General features: G+C 44.0%; 1 protein-coding gene across 4 annotated transcripts in view; it reads left to right on the top strand.

Moving 5' to 3' along the window:
* Positions 1 to 10,015: 10,015 nt before the first annotated feature.
* BRD3 (bromodomain containing 3) overlaps positions 10,016 to 17,563 on the top strand; it is a 34,651-nt gene continuing 27,103 nt past the window's right edge. For 2 of the 4 annotated variants that reach the window (XM_083423593.1, XM_083423591.1), the window contains exon 1: positions 10,020 to 10,224. The gene's annotated coding sequence lies outside the window, so the exon portion shown is untranslated. Of the gene's footprint in view, positions 10,225 to 10,269; positions 10,778 to 17,563 lie in introns of those variants that run through there. The other 2 variants (XM_083423594.1, XM_083423592.1) reach the window with 2 other exon arrangements.

Here is a 17,563-nt window from a genome sequence, read left to right as displayed (position 1 = left end):
AAAGGCAGGCGGCGTGGATGGGAACGCGGACGCCAAACGCCTTAAAGGGGAGCGACGTCTTTGTTCGCCGCCTGAATGTGCGAATGGGTTGGAAGCAGGCAGGAAAAAAAAAGACACGTGTCGGTCCTTCTCAGGGCAGGGGCTGAATTAGAAGCGGCGAGGCTTGTATAACTGAGCGAGGCAGAAGAAGTTTTCCTTACCTTTATACATTGCATAAAGTATTAATTATTTTGCATCAGTGTTATAGTTAAAATTTCACACCCACACCTAACCATTTGTATGCTATGAATGAGTGAGTGAGTCAGTGAATAAATAAATAAATAAATAAATAGTTAAATAAATAAATGCATTCCTGCACCTCAAGATAATAGTTCCTGTATGTGATGTAGTAGTAGACTGTAGCCCAGAGATTGGGGTGGTGTGCGTGCCACAATATTATCCTGCTTTGTAGACAATTATTGTCTTCCAGAATAACTCACATCAATTAAAGACACAGGGGGAGAAGCTTTTTTACACATGTATAGAACCTGAGCCTATGATGGAGGGGCTCATAGCATTAGCATCCAAAGAAGGTCTTGCTTCTCTCATAGCCACAAACTGGTATACCCAGACAAAGATCAGGCTATGTCTCCCACATGACCTATTTGGTTTTAGCTTCTGGCTCACACACCTCAGCCCAGGCTTTTGTCTTTCTAGCTATCTCTGGCACAGAGCCACTTCCTTTGTTACCTTAATGACCCATACTTTGAGGGCCATTACATACCAAGAAACTTGACAGCAATTGAATCCTTGTTGGATCCAGGAATTAGAAGGTACTCAGGCATACAATCTACCCTCCCACAAACTCACATTATGGTCGTTTGAGCTGTCCAGGGTTGCTTTTGCTATATGTCAGAACATCAGATTTACGCAACCAAAGGAAATTTTAAGCCCTATCTTTTCTAAATTGTATGACAACCTTAGTTTGTTATATGCATCAAGAAGATCATGTTTATAATCCCCTTCAATCTCGTGGTAATATGTGGAAAGATTTTTTATTTTATTTTTTGAGTGAAGAATTTGATTTGATTTTCAAGCAACATACTGTAGTGATGTGTTGTGGATAACGTTTTATATATATATCTGCAGAGACAAACAACAGACTGTAGATATTTCATCACATCCCTCCTGGCTGCTGTAGGAAAAGGGACGCTGGACTATATGGTCTACTCTGGTCAGGTAGTTCTGAAGTAACATATTACTGCTTGAAGCATTGCAGCGCTACAGAGGCAAAGTAGTGATGGTTGTGCGAACAGAAAATGGTCAAATGGCAGATGAAGACGACAACAAAGCCACATACACAACAGGCAACAGCTGTTTATCTCTCTTCATTCACTGTCCCAGACTTCTTGGGATCCTCCTGATTAGCCTCCCTGGTCCTTTTCTCGACAGGAACCCACATTTATGCAATTAAGTGTCTCATTAATTTTCCAGACACCTGCAGTTATTTACTCCAGGCACCACTAGACATTGAGTTTTTTACGCTCCCCTGGGAAACATCCCTCTCTCTGCTTCGGCATCAAGACTCAGAAAGGATGATCTGTATGTATGCTGCAACATCCCTGACCAATAACATTTTCCTTAGAAGATGGAGCAATCTTGTTTTCTGCTCCTCTGGAGGGGAGGACCTGTACCCATGGATTCAAATGATAAAAACGGAGATTCCGAGTAAACATTAGGAAGAACTTTTCTGATGGTAAGATTTCTTCTGGTGGGAAGAGCTGTTCAACCTTGTAATGGACTACCTTGGAAGGTGGTGCACTCCTATTCACTGGTTTTTAAGCAGAGGTTGGATTGGCATCTGCCAGGGATTCTCTGGCTGTGATTCCTGCATTGCAGGGGGTTGGACTAGATGATTCTCTGGGAATCCCATCCAATGCCACAGTTCTATGAGTTTATGAATTCATCCTTCCCAAAACAAGTCATGAACCAAAATATAGCCGTCCTTCAAAAATTTACACCTCCCCATGTTTTGCAATGCAATTCTCTGGCTATGTCATGTGCCCGCCCTCCCCAGGTGCATATATATATATATATATATATGCAGGTTTTGGTGTCCTCGGGTGTCTTCCCGTGTAAAAGTTGGGGTGTCTAGGCGACGTTTCGACGAGGTCTCACTCGTCATCTTCAGGCTGGTGCTTTCGGCTTCTTGTTACTGGAACAGAGCAGGATCTCAGTGTTTGAGTTCCTATAAATACTGTTGAGGAGGTGTGGTGTATAGCCTCCAATGTTCTGGGCAGAGAGGAGGTTCCCAGGCTAGTGTGCCTTTTCTTCTTTTGTTCCTTAATTACTTGAGGGATATCTTGAGTGATTTCTTGAGTGATTTCCTGAATCCCACTTAGGTGGGTCATTAGGTGTGGATTAGTTGCTAAAGCCTTCGTGTCTTGAACTCTTGAACTTTGTGAAGAGTTTTTCTGAGAAGATGGCTGTACTGCACTTGGTTGTGCTCTGGCTTGGCTTCGTGTATAGGGGCGAGCTGTGGTTTTGTGGCCTGTGCCAGCCAGATCTGTGTAGGGATTGCAGGGGGGTGCAGCATCCGGAGGTGCCACCCTGGTTTTGCTACTGGATGGTGTCTGTAATTTATCTGTGGAGAGGGTCTGGGTTTGGGTCTGGTGTGGTTGATTGGTGATGGCGTTCTGTGTGCCTCTGGATCTGGTGTCAGATTTTGTGGGGAGGGCTAATTTCCAGATGTCTGGCAAGCGGGATGTGTCGTCACGCTTGTTCATGTTGTGAGGGTGTTTCTCTATCTCGATGGCTTCCATGATTATTCTCTTGTGGTGATGTTCCATGTTAAAGAGCAATTTGGAATCTGCAAAATTAATTTCGTGTCCTGTTTCTTTCATGTGTTGGAAAAGAGAGGAAGTTTTTTCTTCTTTTTTGACGGCATTCTTGTGTTCTGCGATACGTGCATTTATTCGTCTGTTTGTTTGTCCAATGTACGTGGCTGGGCAGACTTTGCAGGGTATTTCATAGACCCCTTGGTTTTCCAACTGAATTTTATCCTTGGGGTTTCTGAGGATATTGGCTATTTTTTGGTTGGTGCAAAAGCCCCAAACTCTACGGCCTCCCCAAGATACACAAAGAAGGAACACCACTCAGACCAATAGTCAGCTCCATAGGCTCACCTCTACAAAATCTCGCTAAATTTCTCGCCAAGCAACTTCAGCCCTATGCAGAATCCATCTCTTCACACGTTCCAAACTCCTTCCAGTTCATAGAAACAATAAAGAAGCAAAACCTACAACCCAATGACCTACTTGTGAGCTTCGATGTTGTATCTCTCTTCACACAAGTGCCCATTAATGAAGCCTTGACAGCCATTCAAAACAAATACAATCCCCCCGAATACATCTTGGACCTGACCAACCACTGCCTAACCAACACGTACTTCATCCACAATGGACAAAGATACAAACAGATAGAAGGAGCACCTATGGGATCACCCCTCTCACCGGTCATCGCTAACCTGTACATGGAACACTTTGAAACCAATGCTTTAGACAAGTCAGAACACAAACCCAAACTTTGGCTCAGATATGTTGACGACACCTTTGTAATTTGGCCACACGGGAAGGAAAAACTGGATAGCTTCCTCACACATCTCAACAGCCTACACCCCAAAATACAATTCACTATGGAAATAGAAACCAACAACCAACTTCCCTTCCTTGACGTCCTAATCTACAAAAAACCTGATGGCTCCCTAGGACACACTATCTACCGGAAAAAAACACACACCAACCGCTACTTACATGCACAATCACACCACCACCCTGCACAAATAAACTCCGTAGCCAAGACTCTCATCTCCAGAACCAAACGCCTGGCTGACGAAGACCACTTGACAACTGAGTTACAGAATCTCTCAAATGTGTTAATTGCCAATGGATACCAGCAAAACAGGGTTACGAAGCTAATCCAAAAAGAAACACCCCCCAAAAACCAAGACACAGAAGAAAACAATGGCATAGCCCTCCTTCCTTATATCAAGGGCACTACAGATAAAATTAGCAAAATCCTCCATAAACACAATATCAAAACAGCCTTTTGCACCAACCAAAAAATAGCCAATATCCTCAGAAACCCCAAGGATAAAATTCAGTTGGAAAACCAAGGGGTCTATGAAATACCCTGCAAAGTCTGCCCAGCCACGTACATTGGACAAACAAACAGACGAATAAATGCACGTATCGCAGAACACAAGAATGCCGTCAAAAAAGAAGAAAAAACTTCCTCTCTTTTCCAACACATGAAAGAAACAGGACACGAAATTAATTTTGCAGATTCCAAATTGCTCTTTAACATGGAACATCACCACAAGAGAATAATCATGGAAGCCATCGAGATAGAGAAACACCCTCACAACATGAACAAGCGTGACGACACATCCCGCTTGCCAGACATCTGGAAATTAGCCCTCCCCACAAAATCTGACACCAGATCCAGAGGCACACAGAACGCCATCACCAATCAACCACACCAGACCCAAACCCAGACCCTCTCCACAGATAAATTACAGACACCATCCAGTAGCAAAACCAGGGTGGCACCTCCGGATGCTGCACCCCCCTGCAATCCCTACACAGATCTGGCTGGCACAGGCCACAAAACCACAGCTCGCCCCTATACACGAAGCCAAGCCAGAGCACAACCAAGTGCAGTACAGCCATCTTCTCAGAAAAACTCTTCACAAAGTTCAAGAGTTCAAGACACGAAGGCTTTAGCAACTAATCCACACCTAATGACCCACCTAAGTGGGATTCAGGAAATCACTCAAGAAATCACTCAAGATATCCCTCAAGTAATTAAGGAACAAAAGAAGAAAAGGCACACTAGCCTGGGAACCTCCTCTCTGCCCAGAACATTGGAGGCTATACACCACACCTCCTCAACAGTATTTATAGGAACTCAAACACTGAGATCCTGCTCTGTTCCAGTAACAAGAAGCCGAAAGCACCAGCCTGAAGATGACGAGTGAGACCTCGTCGAAACGTCGCCTAGACACCCCAACTTTTACACGGGAAGACACCCGAGGACACCAAAACCTGCATTCCTGTACCCGTGAAAATCTACGAAAGCATATATATATATATATATATATCTCAAAATTCACACAGTGAAAATAACATATGCAAATATTAAGGTAAATTACTTGCAAAAAATTGCACATTAGGTGAATGCATGAACAGGCAGCTGATTTTTTGCGAAGACATTTTTTAATGCAAGTTGATGTGGAAATGTGCAAACTGGAAAAATTAGGGAGAAGAACTGAAATTGAAAGGGCTACCCATCTCCTACAGAATAACATAAGGAAGATGTTTACCTGAGCAGAAGAATTTCTTGTACAATTTTTTTAAAACTACATAGAATAATAGAATTGCAGAATACTGGCAGGCCAGGTGTCCCCCTATCTTAGTTTTGTCTGGCTGGTTCTTCCTGTCTAAGGGCAGAACTTGACATTTGTCCCTATTAAAATTCATTTTGCTAGTTTGGGCCCAGTTCTCCGATCTGTTAGGATCATCTTGAATCCCGATTGTGTCTTCAGTGGCAATGGATAGCCCTGGCACAACAAGCCGGCACTAACTCCACCCTAGCTAGCTCAGCCCAGCTTTGACTTCACCATTCCAGCTAGGTGATCCAATTCAGCTGCAGGTGTTGCCGGGAACTGCTGAATCAGGGCTTCAATCCTGTAAGGAAGCATTTAGTTTCATGGATGTCTGTATTATTTTTTTAATTAATGGTGTAATTTTTATGTTCTAAACATTGTACGGGACGCGGGTGGCGCTGTGGGTAAAAGCCTCAGCGCCTAGGGCTTGCCGATCGAAAGGTCGGCGGTTCAAATCCCGCGGCGGGGTGCGCTCCCGTTGTTCGGTCCCAGCGCCTGCCAACCTAGCAGTTCGAAAGCACTCTCAGGTGCAAGTAGATAAATAGGGACCGCTTACTAGCGGGAAAGTAAACGGCGTTTCCGTGTGCGGCTCTGGCTCACCAGAGCAGCGATGTCACGCTGGCCACGTGACCCGGAAGTGTCTTCGGACAGCGCTGGCCCCCGGCCTCTTGAGTGAGATGGGCGCACAACCCTAGAGTCTGTCAAGACTGGCCCGTACGGGCAGGGGTACCTTTACCTTCACCTTTAAACATTGTACATTGTCTCATTGTTGTGGGATAACCAGCCTCATATAACCAACATAGGTAAAGGTAAAGGGACCTCTGACCATTAGGTCCAGTCGTGGCCGACTCTGGGGTTGCGGCGTTCATCTCGCTTTATTGGCTGAGGGAGCCGGCGTACAACTTCCGGGTCATGTGGCCAGCATGACTAAGCCACTTCTGGCAAACCAGAACAGCACACGGAAACGCCGTTTACCTTCCCGCCGGAACGGTACCTATTTATCTACTTGCACTTTGACGTGCTTTTGAACTGCTAGGTTGGCAGGAGCTGGGATCGAGCAACGGGAGCTCACCCAGTCGCGGGGATTCAAACTGCTGACCTTCTGATCGGCAAGTCCTAGGCTCTGTGGTTTAACCCACAGCGCCACCCGCGTCCCATAACCAACATACTTAAGTCTAATTAATGCATAAATTGTTTAATACCACAGAGTAAGCTGTCCTGCCAGGCTTAGCTATGTCACTTCCTTTATCTTGGGAACAAACAGGTAAGCAGCCCTATTGTCCCCCACCCCCAATCTACCTGAGAAACCCAGCTGATTTCAGCTGATTGCTCTAGCTCAACCACATGGCTCTCACCAGCCACTCTTGTGTTCTGACCTATTCCAATAATTTAAGAATGTTTACCACTTTGTAACAAAGCTAAGTTTTGCAGTTTCTGCAACTTTTATGACAGGTGTATGCAGTGCTATTCTTACAGAAAAAGAGGTGCTGGAATTCACCATGAACACCTCCCTCATTCTCTTAAGAGTGGCAATGGCGCCTAAATGAGAGGTGCCAGAACTGAGCACTTTCATCAAAATAAAATAAAGAATTCTAACTGTTGGAACACCCCTTAGCCATTTCTTGGAATCTTTCTTAGTCGCAAACAATTGAAATGTGCCTTTTGTTTTGCTTTCAGTTTTTAATGATAATCTCTTCTTCCCCCCTTTTTTATTTTTTACCATCAACCAGAATACAAACAGTGAAACCTCCCAGGCAGCTGATACATTGGGTATACATAATCAATAATAACATATTCAAATCAGCCATATGTACAATTTTATATATGTTAACACTCCTCCATCCACAAGGTTTATTTAACTTTTAACATTTTAATTGTCCCATATTGTTCAAACCTACCCAAATAATTCACTATCTTCTCAAACCAATCCTCCTCTTTCGCACTGAACTTAAACCCTTTCATTCTGTGGATCTTCACAGTTAGATATTCTAAGATTATAATATTATTCAGTTTTTTTTCCTCCATTGGTTTACCCCTAGCTCTTCTGCATTTTTCCAGTTACTCGCTATAACCTGTCTGGCTGCAGTTACCATCAATTTTACCTATTTACATTCCTCTTTTGTTTTTAACTCAGTGCTACTCAGACTAATAAGAACCATTAATTTAGATATTCCCACCTTCCTACCCACAATTCCCAATATTTCTATACCAATCTGTTCCCAAAATTCATTAACTAACGGACAATCCCACCACATATGACTGTACGTTCCCTTTGCTGGTCATTGATCGTATTAAAGATATTTGATTTTGACTGTACGTTCCCATCACTCCACATTTCCTCCAACAATTCTTACTTCCAGATTTTGTAATATGATATAACCTTACAGGTGTATAATACCATTATTGCACCAACTTCAACCCCTGTTCCTGGATTATCCTAGAGGTCGCAACAAAGGGTGGTTGCCGAAAGATTCTTTCCCATTCTTCATCAAAAATCTGTTCCTGTATTTCTAACTTCCAATATTCCTTCAAACTTTCCTTTGGTGATTTCTCCTTGTCTAATAACACTTTATAGAATTTTGAAACTATTTTGGCCCTATCTGTCTTATATCCTTTCACTAATTCTTTGAAGGGTGTAGTAATTCTTTCACCACATTTTTTAACTTCTTCTGTGATAATCTCTTCTTAATCCAGAAGTTAACTCTCACTCCAGATGCAAATTTCAACCAGCGGACTTATCACCACAGTCATGATTTATAACAGTCTCAAAAGTAATTGGAGAAAGGAAGGCTTTGTTGCTTTGAATAAACACTCACAATTTTTTTATTGATAATAATCAGCTAAATAGTTTGAGGATCTATACAACTGTGTAACATGCAGAAAACAGCATTTTTTGAGAAATCAAAGACTGGAACTGAGGGAAGTCGGGGGGTGGGGGTGGGTGGGTTCTGTAGGGGGAGGGAGGAAAAATGGGGGGGGGGAATAAGGATGATATGTTCTTGGATAATATGTTTTGTACTAATTTTGAATAAAAAAGTTATTTTTTAAAAAAGAGAAAGGCTTTGTTGACCATATACCCTAAGGGCTGACATTAAGGACTATTATGTGTTTGGGCAAGAGGACTCTTTCAATCTTTGCTGGGGTTCTCTCACCAATAAGCACTTGCCCCAAACTTGGACCTCGGCACCCGGGAATTCACACACCCACATCAACAGCAATTTCATAAAATGGCACTATAGAATAATATAGCACTACAGAAATACTTTAATATAATATAAAAGAGGCTTGACAACCATATGTCAGGAGTGCTCTGATGGTGTTTCCTGCTTGGCAGGGGGTTGGACTCGATGGCCCTTGTGGTCTCTTCCAACTCTATGATTCTATGAGTTGTCTGAAAAATAAATGAAAATGGCTAGTCTTATTCAGGTAAGAGTGTGCAAACAGAACTGATTGCTTTGAGGAAAATAAAAATGACCTTTTCCTTTATATATTGATAGAATAAAGCCCAAGAACACTTAACTCCATATACTTTGATGGGAATACTTTGCTATTTATTTTATTTAGTCAGTTTCATTTTAAAAAACTTTTCTTTATTTTTCTTATGGATATGATTGTCTGTTTAGTTTTTGTTTGTTTCTGTATGATTGAAAGATCCAGCAAAACACACTTAATAAATAAATAAAACAAGCATGCAGCGTTCTGCATTTATAATATTTCTGGCCTATCAGGAATGCACATACCCTTTGGAAATCATACAAATGCAAATTGTTGTTAATAGAAAACATTAGTAATAACAACTGGTAATAATAATATCAGTTTTTAGGAGAAAAATATACGTGCTGTGTTCTGCATTTACAATATGTATGATCGAGCCAGGAATGCTGACTCCTTTGGACATGATTCAAATGCAAACCAGTAATAATAATATCAGTAATAATAATACTATTAACAATATTTTCTACTAGCCTTACGTTTTCAGGAATCAATAAATATTAGGTGTTTTGGATTTAATATATCCCCAGCCAGCCAGGAATATGCCAGATACCTTTGGAAAGGATTCAAATGCAAATCCGTGACGATAATTAAGTCAGGAATAATAACAGCACTACTACCATAAATTATTGCCGGTTTGGTAAGTCTTTAGGAAGCAAAAACGAGAAAGTCTGAAAGAGAAGAGCTGTATCACGCCCCTCGCGCCTTTTCCTAGTCTAAAAAAGCAAAATGAGGCGGGAGAGATGTATTAGCATGGAGGAAGACCCGGGCGGCAGATTTTCTCCTCTTGGAAATGCCTTCCCCCCTGGACACCCCCTCCTCAAAGAAGAAATAATGGGGAAACACATTTTTGCACCTCCCTCCACCCATGTTGCTCCTGTGTTTGTGTGTACACATACAGACGCATGTGAAACCTTCGCAAGCTTGATCCTCCTCCGCTTTCTGGTCCATACCGGGGGGGGGGGAGAGAAAAAGGAGGGCGCAAAGAAAGAAAGGAGCCTGTGCTCCAGGCTGGGATTTGTAGTCTTGGCCGGGGCGGAGCACCTTTCCCAAGCTGGGCCAGCAAACTACGTTACCCAGCGGCCCCCGCGGCGGGGACGCATGAGCAGAGCGCCTGGCTAGCTCTGAAAAGACTCTCTCTCTGTAGCTCGTAGCACATCAATTCTTTACTTGCTTTGGAGAGAACTAGAAAAAAAGGTGGTGGTAGTGGAAGGAGGGGGGAATCAGTCGAGCCCTACCGGCAGCAGCCAGAGGAGGTGGTGGTGGAGGAGGAGGAGGAGAAGGAAGAAAAAGCCCGGCCGGCCCGAGTAAGCAAGCTAGACGCGCTTCGGGGGGGGGGGCTTCTTTGGTTTGGTGGTGGTGGAGAAGGAGAAGAAGAAGAAGAAGAAGAAGAGAGCAGGCCGCGGAGGGCGGAGGCAAAATCGCGCACACAAAGGCTCCTTTCCCTTCTCCAAGCGCGCCGCTCCGGCGTTTCCTTTTTGCGCTTCCTCTGCTGGCAACAGTGTAACAAAAGGGCGAGCGCGCGGCTGCCCTGCCGCAGACGCAAGGAGGGCTCCGTGCGCCCTCGTTCTGCGCCGGACTCCCTCCCTCCTTGCCCGCCATCTTTCGAAGCGGGGAGAAGGGCGAGCGATCCCGCTTTCCTCCGGCCCGCGCTCGCACAAAGGAACGGCGGGCAGGGAGAAGCTCGCCTCTCCACCAGCCCAGGCCCCCCGTGCGCCCGCCGCTTGCCTTGCTGCCGCTGCTGCGCGCCTGGCTCCGCTCGGCTGGAAGCAGCGCCGCTTCCTCGTCCAGGCGGGTTCAGCGAGCGCCTTGGTTTGTCTCCTGTCGCGTCGCGCTCTGTTTCCTCGCTTTTCTCTCGGGGTGTGTTGCGTTCCCCCCCCCCCCCCCCCCTGTGTGGTAGTCACTTTAGAAAACTCAGAAAAGATTGCGGGGGGGGGGCGGCTTTTCTCTTCTTCCTTAAAAACCCTGTTGCATATGGAGATCTCTTTTAGGGGCGATTGCAGTTGGTTGTTTGGTTTGTTTATCGCATGTATATCCCATCTCTCCTCCAGGGAGCTCATGGTGGCTTACATACCCGTGACCCCATCTCCAAATTTTATCCCCAGCAGCAAACCTGTGAGATAGGTTGGATTGAGAGTGGTTGGCCCCAAGGTCATGCCCACCCGGTGAGCATTATGGCTGAGTGGGGAATTTGAACCCTGGTTTTCCCATGCCCGAACCCAACACTCTAACCACTATGCCAGACTGGCTCTTAATGTGGCTCCATTACTCCCCATCACCAGCTTGGGCTCTACACTCTCAATTCCGCAGTCAAAAGGTCCAAGGACCCGATTTTGGTCCCTGGAGTTAACTGGTGTGTCTATCTGATGTGTGTTGTACCTGCTGATTTAGACCTGCTTGCCTGGAAGGTAATCAGCTGATTTTATTGGGACCCCCAATCCTAACTATGTCTATATTATGGAAGTCTGTTCTCTTGCCTTCAGTGTGGCTTATTCCAATGGAATTGTGGTTAGGATTGCAGGCCAACTCCTTAAAAAAAGAGACATGGGCAGGGATGCTGCCTCAAGCACTCTGCCCATGTTCTGGGGCATCATCAAGGAGACTTAAGACTTGTTGGATTTACTTGGTTGTTGTTTATAATTGCTTCCAAAATGAGAATTTCAAACTGAGGAGCAGGGCGCCTCTGAACATATTCAGATCTCAAGAATTTGTTTTCTGTACCAGAACTGAACTAATTTTGCAATCCTTTTGCATAAAAAAATTCACTCCTGGCTCTTCATTTCATTTCAGTAGCCTTTTTTTTTGGGGGGGGGATCCTTGTTTTGTTGCTATTGTAAAATAACTAGGAGTTGGAAACTCCTTGGTCTACTGAAGATTGCATGGATATCTAACAGTAGATCCCAATTAACTTTGGATCCTGTGGCTCAGCCCGTATATCACCTGCTTTGCATGCAGAAATTCTCAGCTTCAATCTCTCATGGCATCTTCAGGTAGAGCAGGGAGAGCCTCCCTGTCTGAAACTCTGGAGTCACTGCCAGTCAGTGTAGGCAATACTGAGCTAGACTATCCGTTTATTAGAACCAGGAGGTCTGGAACCTTATTTTATTTTGGGGGGAAGGCTGCACCTGCTTTGCATGCACAGAATAATAGAATTGCAGAGTTGGAAGTCTCAGGTCAGGCTGGGAAATACCCCTATCCCTACCTGGAGAGCCTATGCCAGTTAGTGTAGAAAATACTAAGCTAAATGGGACCATACTAAGGTATTCCTGTTTAATTTTGCCCTTTATGCAGAACCACAAGGACTAGACATTTTTAAGAAAAGGGCCATGGTAGAGCATCTGTCTTGCACATAGACGATTCCAGATGCAGTCCCCCACAGCTTCTCCAGGAAGAGCTGGGAGAGTCTCGCTGTCTGTAACCCTGGATAACTGCTGCCAGTCACTGGGCATTATTGAGCTAGATGGACCAATGACCTGACTCTGTGTTTAAAGCAGCTTTCATATTTCCCTCCCTCCGCTCACTCCAGCTGCATTCAACTTTTTCAGACCCACAACCCACTATGAACACAATTCTGCACTGAGGGACCCATTTCTTAGTTTATTTCCCATGTATCATTGTGGTGGTAGTGCTGCTGTTGCAAGCCACCATTGATCAAGTTGCAAGGTGGAAGTTGCCCATGACCTGCCAGTTGAAGCCTGATGTCCTAGAGCAGTGTTGTTTTGTTTTGTTTTGTTTTGTTTTGTTTTGTTTTGTTTTAAGCACATATTGTTCCAGAGTTTAGGTATGGCAAATGTTGAGTCCCCTTCCTTGGATAAGGAGAGCCCGCCTGACGCACTTGTAGCATTCTTGTGGAAGCCTGGTTGTGATATCTAGTTCCAGTTCAAGGCCAATAAGATTGTGTTGCCGGTTACATTGATCTCATTGGGGTGTCATCTCTGCCCAGAGTCTCTGTTGCCTTAAACTGAATGGTTGTGCTTATTAATTGTGTGACCCATCGCTGGAAACCATAGGAGGGGAAAGTGCTCTTGTGCTTGGGTCCTGCTTGCAGGCTTTGCATTGGGGCATCTGGTTGCCCTCTGTGAGAACAGAATGCTGGACTAGGTGGGCCCCCTTTGGCATGATCCAGCAAGTTCTTATGTTCTTCCTTATTCCTGGAGGCAGGATGCCTCTGGTTGTCACTTGCTGGGAATCACAAGTGAGGAGAGCTGCTCTTGCGCTAGGGTCCTGCTTATGTGCTTCCAGATCTGGTTGGCCACTCTGAGAAGAGGATGCTGGACTTTGATGTGCCCCCTTTGGCCTGGAGGCTTGTGTGATAGACTGTCTTGGGCATGCAGGTTCTGTTGTCTCTGTATGCAAGGTGATGGGGAACAGCGGCTGGAAAGTGCCATTGTATTTATGTCCTGCTCATGAGCATCCCATTTTGGGAATCTGGTTGGCCACAGTGGAAACAGGGTGCTTAACGAGATTAGCCCCTTCAGCCTGATCCAGTAGGCTCTTCTTAAGTTCTTACATTCACCTTTGCATCTAAGCAAGTGTGTTTAGGATTGCAGGCTTATTGGGGGAGAGAATCCCCTGCAGAAATCCATTAATGACAAATTCAACAGCTGTGTGTCAGAATTTGGGGTTTGTGAGAGGGGGAGATGGTGGTCATGATGAGGGGGTATGGAGACATAATACTAGGAACAGTTCATTATCCTTAAAATTATAGAATTGTAGAGTTGGAAGGGATTGTAAGGGCCATTTAGTCCAACCACCTGCAATGTGGGGCTTGAAACAGAACCTTGAGATTAATAATCTCATGCTCTACTTACTGAGCTATCCCTTCCAAGCCAAGCTTATAGCACCTAGTATTCCTGGTATTCCATCCAAGAACAACCAGTCCTGACCCTGCTTAGCTTCGGAGATCAGATGAGATTGGGTGTGTTCAGGGTGGTATCCGTATATATGTCAGTGGGGGACCTCTTTTGTATATCCCAACCAGTGTTCAAAATCAGCCAGGCGCCAGGCACATTTTGCACCTAACTATTTCCCACTTGTGACCAAGTGAGGTTGCCTGGATGCCAGGAAGGTGCTTGATATCTCCACCATCTGGAGGTGCATTTCTGAGGATCATTGGATCTTGACTGTTTTCACACATTAATACCACATCCTGTGGAATTCTATCAGTTACATTTTATCTGCACAATCAGAATAAATTTCAGGGACCAAAATGCTTTTTCTGTGCATCCTAAGCAGGAGCAGTGAACAATTATAGCTAATTGTTGATGCTTGTCTTCACTTACCCCATTCCACTGCCCTGCTCACAGTTGTGAAAAATATTCATATGTTATGAATGGACTGTGTCATCATTAAGAAAAAGAGCTAGGAATGGGCCAGTATATATGTGAAGTGTCCCTGGATAATGTGACTTTTCTTTAAGTTCTCAAAGTTCTTAACCTAGCTCAGGGTTGTCATCTGAACTAGCCAGATGTTTAACTGATAATCAAATATGTTAGTGCATCATTTGAAAAGTAAGACTTTAGAGTCATCTTGCCCAAAAATGACAACTAGACATTCTGTCTTGGCGACTGAAGCTTTGGTTTAAGGAGACATTTGGCCGCTACGTTATACATCTGAGTTTCTAACACTGCAACCAGGCACTGGGAAACAAACTGCCAGAAGGAGTCATTCCTAAAAGAAGTACAGTACCAGTTCCTGGGTACCGCAGGAGGGGAGAGTACTCTTGTGCTCAAATCCCATTTGTGGGTTTCCCATAATGAGCATCTGGTTGGCTACTGTGAGGACAGGATGCTGGACTAAGATGGACCATTGTTTTGATCCAGCAGGCTCTTCTTATGCTCTTAAGCAGGTTGAACCTTTGTGTTGGGTCTAAATCAGCCTTTCCCAAGCTGTCACCTTCCAGATGTTTGGGACCACAATTGCCATCAGCCCCATCCTGTACAGCTCTTTAATGCCGGGGCTGATGGAAGCATGGCTGTTCCAGTTGAGGACTGATGGGGATTGTCAGGGAGGGCACTGGTTGAACATAAAAAAAGAGCCTTATTGAATCAGGCCAATCGCCATCTAGTCTAATATGCCTTTTGCAGTAAGGTGACCAGAATTGCTCACAATTCCTGGGCTAAGTTAGTTGAGTTTAAGCTGCCATCAAGGGTTTAAATTAAGTCACTGCTAGCTTGCTTTTGACCACTTCAGCCTTGTCTATTTCAGTGGGATCTGAGTTCTACTCATTTAGTCTGAATCCAAGACATTGTGCACTTCCAAGGGTGTTGTGTTCATTGAAATACAGTTATGGACTCTGCTAGTATAGGTTCTTGGTGTTTACTGGGAAGCTTATTTCGCTGATTGATGGTTCCCCAAAACTTGCACCCAAATAAGGCTACAGTTCTATGCTTACATAGAATTAAGTTCCATTTAACTTAGAGGCATGTATTTGCAAGTAAATATGCAGTGTGCCAGGCTCTTGGTGGACAGGTGGCCTCAGCTTCCCCTGACACCTTCCTGCCTTCCTCCTTTCAAAGAGAACAAATTCACAGAGGATATCAAGGGGTACCATTGCAGAGCCTGGCTGCTGGATTGGACCAAAAGCTTAATAATAATAATAATAATAATAATAATAATAATAATAATAATAATAATAAAAATTTATGAATCCTCTTTTACATGCATTTCAAGGCAAATTTGCAAACACACCATAAAAACCATAAAGAGCTAGTTTTAAAAACGGCACTAAAGAAAACCCAACTAAAGACGTTGGGGGAGCAATCACAAATAGCAGCTACCGAGGTTGCAAAGCCAGGGCCAGTCTTCCCAAGTCCTTAGCACATGCAAGAGCACAAGACCAACCAGATGGTTCTGGGGGATGTGAGCTCAAGAGTTTCTTGGCCAAGTGGGGATTTGAACCCTGCTGCTGGCATTCGCTGGTACTTTGTTTATGTGAGATGCTTTGGGTGAAGGGTAGCTTATGATAAATACTTTTAATTACAACATAATGTTAGTCATACTTGGAGTAGACACACAAAAATTGATGACCACGAGTAACTTGTTTCCATTAACTTCAGTGGGCTCTGAGTAGAATTTACTTGGGCACCACCCAAATAAATCCAATTTGATCTACACTTATGATTTAGATGTGATCTTATTTGGGCTGCTCACCATTACAGATTCAACATTTTATAGTTGGTTTTCAAATAAGTAATTGGTTGATATGATTGAGCACATCTCTCTCTCCCCATTGCCTTATTTCACATTGCTTTGATTTCTGGAACTGGCACTGTTAAAGATGCCATGTAATACCCATTCCATGTCATTAAGAAATTCATCTTCTAGTGTGATGGCACCTACACTTTGGAACTCCCTGCCTAATGACAGGTGCCCTCACTACACTTTTTGGTGCCTGCTCAAAACAGTTTTGTATAGATAAGCCTACACAGGTATCTAGAAGGCTAGTGAATTTTTAGGTTGTTGCTGGTTTTATTATTATTGTTATTGCATGCTTTAATTTTTTTAAAGTGTTTTAGTATTTTTGCAAACTGCTTTGAGGTTTTTTAAACAAATAAGCAGTACAGTATATAAAATTGTATGAAATAATAAAACATTGTTGGCATATTCTTACTTTTAGCTGTTAGTAGTCTAGGCGTTATATTGGCGTGTTCTGAGTCTGAGCCATGTTAATGTCTTGCCCAATATATATAGCCACCTAGCTTTCTTTCAGTGTTGTGAATTTGTGCTGGCTGTGCTCAGTATGTGCTTCAGGATGGTAAGAAAAACGTAGTAGATTGGATTCTTTCTCTAGACTTGGGTAGAACACATTTTTAAAAACCGCTTTGTAGTGTAGTAAATACAGAAGGTTGATGCAGTGTTAGAAGCTCAGATATATAAGCTAGGCACCAATATAGCTCCTTAAACCAATGTAATAGTCACCAAAACGGAATGCCTAGTTGTGATTTTTGGGCCAGATGGATTGAAAATCCTATTCTTCAATAGAACATTTTAGCTCCTGAAATTCATTCTAGTTGTGCAGATAAAATATGGATATAATTTTACAGGATGTGTTGCTAGTGTGTGAAAACAGTCAAGATCCAATAATCCCCAGGCATGCATCTCCAGATGGTAGATGTACCAGGTGTCATCCTGGCACTCAGGCATCTTCACTTGGTCACAAGTGGCCAAAAGCAAGGTGCAAAATGCTCCTGGCAACTTTTGAATGCTAGGTTGATGTCTGATTTTACAGAAGTCACAGAGGAGCTCATTCCCCACTCTTTTTCCTGCCACTGCATCATCATTGTAAGGAGTCAAGATGTAATTCCAGTCTCTGAGCAAAGCAAATTTCCTCCTAGTCCTTCTCCAGAAATAGGCTCTTGTGCCATCAGTTGCTATGAACAAGGCCAGTTCTAAGGATTGCCCCATAAATGTGATTGCCCTGCCAGTTGTGTTCTTGTATGTACAAAGGACCTGGGGTGGTGTGGCTTAGGGTGCAGCCTTGGGCTGGCCCTGGCTTTGCAGGCTTAGTAGTCATCTGCTATTTGTGATTGCCCCGCAAGCTTCTCCTTTGTATGCAAGAAAGGACTCGTGGTGGGGAACCATCCTCCTTCTCCTCCTCCTCCTTCTCCTTCCATGTCATAGAACTGGAGGGCCTAATGAGATTTG

Source organism: Podarcis tiliguerta (assembly GCF_965153285.1).
Source record: "Podarcis tiliguerta genome assembly, chromosome: Z".
NCBI classification, from domain to species: Eukaryota; Metazoa; Chordata; class Lepidosauria; order Squamata; family Lacertidae; genus Podarcis; species Podarcis tiliguerta.
Note: the sequence above shows the minus strand (reverse complement) of the source record. Positions and strands in the feature narration are given on the sequence as shown.